At 37.6% G+C, this 9767-nt stretch overlaps 1 protein-coding gene across 1 annotated transcript in view; it reads right to left on the reverse strand.

Moving 5' to 3' along the window:
* The window catches only part of LOC128657369 (gastrula zinc finger protein XlCGF17.1-like), a 79316-nt gene extending 70220 nt beyond the window's left edge, over positions 1-9096 (reverse strand). The window contains exon 1 of the mRNA XM_053711694.1: positions 9048-9096. The gene's annotated coding sequence lies outside the window, so the exon portion shown is untranslated. The remainder of the gene's footprint in view (positions 1-9047) is intronic.
* Positions 9097-9767: the final 671 nt, after the last annotated feature.

Here is a 9767-nt window from a genome sequence, read left to right on the forward strand (position 1 = left end):
CAGCCCTTAAGGAGTTAAAAATACTCTTAAAAACAGGGGCACTTTCATTCATTAAACTTTACATTTAAGCGTTTTTTTAAAAATATGTATCTTTTTCCTTATGACAGCAGACCGGTGATCCTCCGCCCGCTAAAATTAACCTTACAAGCTACCTAATTAACCCCTTCGCTATAGAAGTGTATAGAAATAAAACCTATGTACTCTTAGATTTTAAAATCTGAAAATAGACTTGACATAAGCAAGATAAAAAAAACGAAAGACATCTGGAATACAAATTAACTTCCAGAAACAGGAGGTTAATACAAATTTCTACTATAGATCTGTCCAAAAAAAATACAATAAACATTGGTATTTGCTGTAAGGCTTGGAGCAACATAAATAGATGGCTAAGATTATGTAAAAATACAATACAGCCAAATTATAAATGAGAGAAGCCCAAACTGTATTAGACATGTCTGTAAAAGTAAAAGAAAGCGGAAACCAATTTGGTTTTCCAAAGAAGTAGCACATGCTGTAAAGACAAAAAAGATAGCTTATAAAAATTACAGACACACACAAGCAGATGATGATATGAAAATATGGAGACTCCAACAAAAAAAGACTAAGCAGTTAATTAGGAAGGTTAAAGCTGATGCAGAAGAGAAGATAGCACAGTCAGTAAAACATGGGGACAAAACATTCTTTAGATATATCAGTGAAAGAAGAAAAAATAAGGTAGGAATAGTAAAATTGAAATCAGTTGATGGTAGAATAATAGAAGGAGATAAGCAGATTGCAGACTGTCTCAATGATTACTTCTGTTCTGTTTTCACTAAAGATTGTGAAGATACAATGTCTACATTAAGGGATGCTATGCAAAATAGAAACAAGCTTAACAGTAATCTTTTTACAGAGGATGAGGTTTTGTTAGCATTATCAAAAATAAATGTTACAAAGGCAGTGGGTCCTGATAATATTCATCCAAGGGTTTTAAAAGAACTTCGTTCAGTGCTAACTGTCCCATTAACTGATCTGTTTAATCAGTCACTATTAACAGGAGCTGTCCCAGATGATTGGAGAATAGCAAATGTAATACCTCTTCATAAAAAGGGCAGTAGAGAAGAATCTGGCAACTACAGGCCAATTAGTTTAACTTCAGTAGTAGGGAAATTAATGGAAAGCCTCTTAAAGGAAAGAATTATGACTTACATAAAGACAAACAATTTAGAGGACCAAAATCAGCATGGTTTTACTTCAGGGAGATCATGTCAGACTAATCTAATTGACTTCTTTGATTATGTAACAAAAGTATTAGACAAGGGAGGAGCAGTTGATGTAGCATATCTAGATTTCAGCAAAGCATTTGACACCGTCCCACACAATAAACTTATTCACAAACTATATCTCCTTGGTCTAGATTCAAAAATTGTGAACTGGGTGGAATGCTGGCTTAAGGACAGAAAACAAAGTGTCTTAGTAAATGGAGTTCATTCAGCAGAGGGGGCTGTTACTAGTGGTGTTCCTCAGGGGTCAGTTCTGGGGCCTGTTTTGTTTAACATATTTATCTGCGATATCAGCAAAGGGCTACAGGGGAAAGTATGTCTCTTTGCAGATGATACAAAAATTTGCAACAGAGTGGATGTTCCAGGGGGGGTAGACAAAATGAGAAGTGATATACAACAATTGGAGGATTGGACAAACGACTGGGATCTAAAGTTTAACACAGCAAAGTGTAAAATAATGCATTTAGGGAAGAAAAATCCAAATGTTAATTACAGACTCAATGACACTTTACTGACTGTTACAGACGAGGAACAGGACTTGGGAATTATTATTTCAGATGATTTAAAACTTAGTAAACAATGTAGTAAGGCAGCGAGTAAGGCTAGCAGAATGCTTGGATGTATTGGTAGAGGTATTTGCAGCAGAAATAGTAAGGTTCTTATGCCACTTTATAGATCATTAGTTAGGCCTCATCTTGAGTATTGTGTGCAGTTCTGGAGGCCATATCTTCAGAAGGATATTAACAAACTTGAATCTGTGCAAAGGAGGGCTACCAAAATGGTACATGGTCTAAAAAATAAAACTTACCAGGATAGGCTCAATGACCTAAATATGTATAGCTTAGAGGAGAGAAGGGAAAGAGGTGATATGATAGCAACTTTCAAGTACATTAAAGGGTTTAGTAAAACTGAGGCTGTGGGTATTTTACATAAAATGGAAAATTCAAGAACAAGGGGTCATGAGCTCAAGCTAAAGGGTAGTAGATTCAGGAGTAATTTGAGGAAGCACTTCTTTACAGAAAGAGTGATTGATTTATGGAATAAACTTCCTCAAGAGGTAGTAGCAACAAACACTGTGGGGGACTTTAAAAATGCATGGGACAAGCATAGGGCTATCCTACGAACTAGATAAGTTTATACTGTTAGGTAAGGTGGGGCAGACTTGCTGGGCCTATGGCTCTTATCTGCCGTCAATATCTAAATAAAGAACAATAATAAGGACTTTAAAGGGACAGTTTACTCAAAATTTTTCTCCCCTTAATTTGTTCTCAATGATCCACTTTACCTGCTGGAGTGTATTAAATTGTTTACAAGTAGTTCCATTAACCTTATATTGGCATTTAAAATAGTTTATTTAGCCTGTGGTATCCCCACCCATCCTGAAAGTTTTTGGCCTCGAGACCAAGTTGTGTTAACACAGCCAGTAGAAGAAATTACATTCCCAGTGGGGTATAGAAGAGATAAGGTAATACAAAGTTAATGTTTCATTGTTCTCTCCAAGTATTGGTGATTGGTTTATGGACAGATATAAGATAAAGATCTGATTATACCTACAAGCTCAACCCATTTTATTACGTTGTGGCTTCAAAACACAAAATCAGCTAATTCAAATGCCCAAATAAGCCTTAAAAAAAAGCAAATCTCATGAATTTTATACTCTGCATCTGATAAAAAAAAAGTTATTTGAAACACATTAAGGAAAAAACAATTTTATAGTATACTGTCCCTTTAACTCAAATAATACACAAACCTTGAAATAATGTATTTAGTCCAACTGGCAGTCATGAACTGAGCAACTGGCTCCTTGATAATCAGCACTGTAGCTTATGTGCAAGTAAATGCTGCATGATAATATAGCACTGTGACTCACAGCTGTGCAAGTTAATGCTGCATGATCATATAGTACTGCATGATCATATAGTACTGTGGCTTATAGTTGTGCATGATAATATAGTACTGTGGCTCACAGCTGTGCTGCATGATCATATAGTACTGTGGCTTATAGTTGTGCATGATAATATAGTACTGTGGCTTACAGCTGTGCTGCATGATAATATAGTACTGTGGCTTACAGCTGTGGAAGTAAATGCTGCATGATCATATAGTACTGTGGCTTACAGCTGTGCTACATGATAATATCGCACTGTGGCTTACAGCTGTACTGCATGATAATATCGCACTGTGGCTTACAGCTGTACTGCATGATAATATCGCACTGTGGCTTACAGCTGTGCTGCATGATAATATCGCACTGTGGCTTACAGCTGTGCTGCATGATAATATAGCACTGTGGCTTACAGCTGTGCTTCATGATAATATAGTACTGTGGCTTACAGCTGTGCTGCATGATAATATAGTACTGTGGCTTACAGCTGTTCTACATGATAATATAGTACTGTGGCTTACAGCTGTGCTACATGATAATATCGCACTGTGGCTTACAGCTGTGCTGCATGATAATATAGCACTGTGGCTTACAGCTGTGCTTCATGATAATATAGTACTGTGGCTTACAGCTGTGCTTCATAATATAGTACTGTGGCTCACAGCTGTGCTGCATGATAATATAGTACTGTGGCAGTAAATGCTGCATGATCATATAGTACTGTGGCTCACAGCTGTGCTGCATGATAATATAGTACTGTGGCTTACAGCTGTGCTGCATGATAATATAGTACTGTGGCTTATAGTTGTGCATGATAATATAGTACTGTGGCTTACAGCTGTGCTGCATGATAATATAGTACTGTGGCTCACAGCTGTGCTGCATGATAATATAGTACTGTGGCTCACAGCTGTGCTACATGATAATATAGTACTGTGGCTTACAGCTGTACTGCATAATATAGCACTGTGGCTTACAGCTGTGCTTCATGATAATATAGTACTGTGGCTTACAGCTGTGGAAGTAAATGCTGCATGATCATATAGTACTGTGGCTCACAGCTGTGCTGCATGATAATATAGTACTGTGGTGTACAGCTGTGGAAGTAAATGCTGCATGATCATATAGTACTGTGGCTTACAGCTGTGCTGCATGATAATATAGTACTGTGGTGTACAGCTGTGGAAGTAAATGCTGCATGATCATATAGTACTGTGGCTCACAGCTGTGCTGCATGATAATATAGCACTGTGGCTTACAGCTGTGCTGCATGATAATATAGTACTGTGGCTTACAGCTGTGGAAGTAAATGCTGCATGATCATATAGTACTGTGGCTTACAGCTGTGCTACATGATAATATCGCACTGTGGCTTACAGCTGTGCTGCATGATAATATAGCACTGTGGCTTACAGCTGTGCTTCATGATAATATAGTACTGTGGCTTACAGCTGTGCTTCATAATATAGTACTGTGGCTCACAGCTGTGCTGCATGATAATATAGTACTGTGGCTTACAGCTGTGCTGCATGATAATATAGTACTGTGGCTCACAGCTGTGCTGCATGATAATATAGTACTGTGGCTTACAGCTGTGCTTCATAATATAGTACTGTGGCTCACAGCTGTGCTGCATGATAATATAGTACTGTGGCTTACAGCTGTGGAAGTAAATGCTGCATGATCATATAGTACTGTGGCTCACAGCTGTGCTGCATGATAATATAGTACTGTGGCTCACAGCTGTGCTGCATGATAATATAGTACTGTGGCTTAATAGAGGTAGTTTTTAATATGTCCATTGAATTTTAATACATACCAATACAGGTTAAATTTTAATTTAGTTTAACTCCACACCATGATGTTCATGATAAAACCAGGGAACTTAAAGTGCTTCCAAATTCATACTTTGGGTCAGATTTTTCTGACTTTAATTTCTGTTCAAATTGAATAAATGCACAAGCACTCTAGCCCTTCAAAATCGATAACTATATGTAATAGTTCTTAAATACAGGGCATTCCTACTCAAATCTGAGTTGTGCTATAATTTGCTTTTCCCTTTTTCTGTTGTAATGCTTCATTATAATATAGCACTGTACAGGCCTGCAAATATACACAGTAACAGGCACCAAATATCCAGAGGCTGTATCCTCACAAATTATATCTTCATGGGGAATATTATAAAAACTTCTAGCGCAACGGGAAAAGGCCCACGCTGAGGCTAAATTCAAAGCAAATATGTGCATACTCAGAGCAGCCCTCAAACGAGACCTCCGCAATGTAATATTGCAGAACATGGCAGCCCCCACACAGTACCAACCTTGGGTGCATAAATGCAGATACATGTGTAAAAAAGGCAAAATGCTCTGGTGCCATAAATTACTACCAAAAAAAATCATCCTCAGAAGCATAAATGAAAAATGTTGTGATTTTTTTTATAATTACATTTTTTTTCCAGCTGAACCTTGCATGCTGTTTCACTGAGGTTTTCTGTTACCAATCTCCTATCATTCTGCCGTTTTCAGTAAAAATCCTAGAATGATAGGAGATTGTTAACAGAAAACCTTAAAGTGAAAAAACAGCACGCAAAGTTCAGCTTAATAAAAAAAATTTAATTATGAAAAATCTAATCATACCAATATTAGGCTGTTATATGGGGATTACATGATTACCCCATTAGCTTGTTGCCATCAGTGATACATATAGTGCATGTTGGTTCTTTATAGATATGATATGCGCTTAATAAAAGATAAACAAATTTGCAGCAAACTGTCATCACTACACCTTCAGACAACATGACTCCGTAAATAGGAACTATTATTTCTAGCAAAAAAAACTCTACTTTCCAGTGCATTATGAGATTTGTAGTTTTTAAAGCATTTGATGCGTAACATTCTTTCCTTAAATGACTACAGTTCCCATCATGCTACTGAAGGGATGTTTTATGTAGTAACAGCCTTAGGTAACAGGAAGTGTGTCTGCTCAGTGCTTTGCTTTCTATATGAATAAGTGTAGCCCATAAGAAACATGGCCAAGCAGCAAGAACACATTACAGCTGTGTATAGACCTGTGTTGTTGTGTCTCATTGTGTTACTGTGTACATATCATATGACATCACTGTGTTACTTTGTGTGCCAAAAAGTGTGTGTGACAGACTTAGTGTGTTTATTTATGCCACTGTGTCTGTCACATTGTGTGTTACTGAGTGTTTGTGTTATTTTGTGCATGTGCCACTGTTTGTTATTGTGTGTGGTGACTGTCAAACATCATAGTACTCTATGTAATTTTCACTTTGTGTGTGTGATTTTGTTTGTGTTACTTTGTGTCTATAAGTTTTACTGTGTGTTGTACCAAGTGTTATTGTGCATGTCACTGTGTGTTGCACCAAGTTCTATTGTGTGTATGTCACTGTGTGTTTGTGTTACTTTGTCTTACTGTGTGTTGCACTGAGTGTTTTGTGTGTGTATGTCACTGTGTTGCACCAAGTGTTATTGTGCATGTCACTGTGTGTTGCACCAAGTTCTATTGTGTGTATGTCACTGTGTGTTTGTGTTACTTTGTGTGCCCATAAGTCTTACTGTGTGTTGCACTGAGTGTTTTGTGTGTGTATGTCACTGTGTTGCACCAAGTGTTATTGTGTGTATGTCACTTTGTTTTACTGTGTGTTGTACCAAGTTTTATTGTGTGTATGTTACTGTGTGTTGTACAAAATGTTATTATGTGTATGTCACTGTGTTACTGTGTGTTGTACAAAGTGTTATTGTGCACGCCACTGTGTGATGCACCAAGTGTTATTGTGTGTGTGTGTGTCATTGTGTGTTTGTGTTACAGTAAGACTTATTGGCACAAAAAGTAACACAAACACACAATGACACACACAATAACACTTGGTAAAACACACAGTAAGACTTATTGGCACAAAAAGTGTGTTTTACCAAGTGTTATTGTGTGTATATAGGTAGCTGAACGAGTATATAGCGTATGCATGTGTGTGGGTATGGGTGTATGCATATGTTTGTGACTGTGTATAGGTGTATTCATATGTGTATGTTTGTGTAGGTCAGTGCTAATGGGTTAGGGGGCGCAATACTTGTCTTGCCCTGCGCTCTGATAACCCACGCTACGCCACTGCTCAGAAGCCTTGATTGTGGAGAGTTTCCTAGCCCTGTCCACCTTGTGGCTGGACAGAACTAAGAGAGGAAAGAGAGGTGCCCGAGGATTACATTTATAGGTAAATCAGGCGAGTGGTAGTTCTGTCCACACCCCTTCGGCGAGGGGTTCTTCACTGTTAAGTATTACAAGAGAAGGCCAAGATAGATAATATAATAGAGTAATTTTCTCTACTTATTAAAACACAGTCGACTCCCCAGTACCTTATATGTAATGTTATAGAAAGGTTCCTTATGCCCTATACATACACAGTCCCACTCCCCAGCACCTTATATACAGATATGTATTATAAGAGTTTCCCTCTGCCTCACACACAGACCATTCCTAATACCTTATATACAATATATATAATATTATAGAGGTTTCCTCTGCCCCCTCCCCAGTATCTTATATAGAGATATATGATAATAGAGTTTCCCTATGCCTCACACGCACACACCCCCAGTACCTTATATAGAGATACATAATATTATAGAGAAGTTACCTTTGCTCCACAAACACACACACAGCCCTCTCTCTAGTACCTTATATAAAACAGATTTATAATATTATAGAGTGGTTCTCTCTGCATCAAACACTGCCCCCTCCCTAATACCTTAAATGCAGATATATAATATTATAAAAGGGTTCTTTCTGCCTCGCACAGCTCCCTCTCGGTACATTATATACAAACATATAATATTATAAAAAGGCCCCCTCTATGCAGATTTATAATATTTTAGAGCAGATCCCTCTTCTACACACACAGCCCCATCTACAGTACCTTATATACATACATATATTATAGAGAAGATTCCTCTGCCTCATATACAGTGCCCCACCCCCAGTACCTTATTTAAAAATATATATTATAGAGGTTCCCTCTGCCTCACACACACAGTCCCCTCCCCAGTACCTTATATAGAGATATGATAATATAGAGTTTCACTGTCCCTCACACACAGTGCCCTCCACACAACATTATATACAGATACATAATATTATAGAGAGGTTTCCTCCCAGACACACACAGACCCCCTCCTCAGTACTTTATATACAGATAAATGTTATCAAAAAGTTCCCCGCTCCCTATACACAAAGTCTACCTCCCTGGTACCTGGCATATATATATACAGATATATATTATAGAGAGATTCCCTCTGCATCACCAGCACCTTATATACAGATATATAATATCATAAAAGGGTTCTCTCTGCCTTACAGCTCCCTCCCAAGGACATTTGAAAATAAATGATATAAAAGGTCCTCTATGCTCATCCCATGCAATGTTCACACACAGCCCCTTCCGGGTAGCTTCACATACATACAGCTCCCCCCAAGTACCTTCTATAGAGCTACATAATTAGTATAGAGAAGTTGCCGCTGCCTCACATGCACACAGCCCCCTACATATAAAGATAAATGCTATTATAGAGAAGTCTCTCTGTCTCATAAACACACACATAGCCCCCTCCCCAGCACCTTTATGTAGATAAATAATATTATAGAGAGGTTCCCTGACTCCTGAGACACACACACCTTATATAAGGTATATACAATTATAGAGAGGTTCCTTCTTCTCACTGACACACAGCCATTTCCCCAGCACCGTATATAAGGTATATAATATTACAGAGACGTTCCCTCAGTAATACACACTGCATCTTCATCAGTACACATACACTTCAAATTCCATACAGTATACACAGGTATATATCGCAATACAAAAGAGTCTTTATTTATATATATACCTTCCTGAAACTTCCAAGTTGCGAGACGATACCAGCAAAAGGATCAGTGATGTCACAGAAGTCACATGACGGGAGAGATCAAATAGTACCGAAGGAAAGAGCTGGGCAGGAGACTAGAATGTATCTCTAAGCACCATTTGATCGCTGCTGTGACATCACAGTTCTTGTAGCAGAAGTGGAACTAGCTATTACCGTCTCACAGCAAAATGGTGGTTTTACGAAGGTAGCTATAAACAGCGTCATTTTTATTTTATGAACGATAGCTTATGTCTGTATGTAAGGTGCTGGGAAATAACTCTGTATATTGCTGTATTTAATGTACTTGGTTTATGTGTCTCATACTATAATAATATATATTTGCATATAATGTACTGGGGATATGGTGTGTTTTAGAGGGAACTAATCCATAATATTATGTATGTGTGTATAATGTACTGGGGATATGGTGTGTGTCAGAGGGAACTACTCCATAATATTATATGTCTGTATATAATGTACTGGGGGATATGGTGTCACTGGGTGTGTGTATTTCTCAGAGGGAACTACTCCATAATATTAAATATTTGTGTATAATGTACTGGGAATATAGTATGTATTTGTGTCTTAGAGGGAACAACTCCATAATATTAAATATTTGTGTATAATGTACTGGAGATATAGTATTTATTTGTGTCTTAAAGGGAACTACTACATAAAATATATATCTGTGTATAATTTACT

The sequence above is a fragment of the Bombina bombina genome, chromosome 4 (assembly GCF_027579735.1).
Source record: "Bombina bombina isolate aBomBom1 chromosome 4, aBomBom1.pri, whole genome shotgun sequence".
Classification (NCBI taxonomy): Eukaryota; Metazoa; Chordata; class Amphibia; order Anura; family Bombinatoridae; genus Bombina; species Bombina bombina.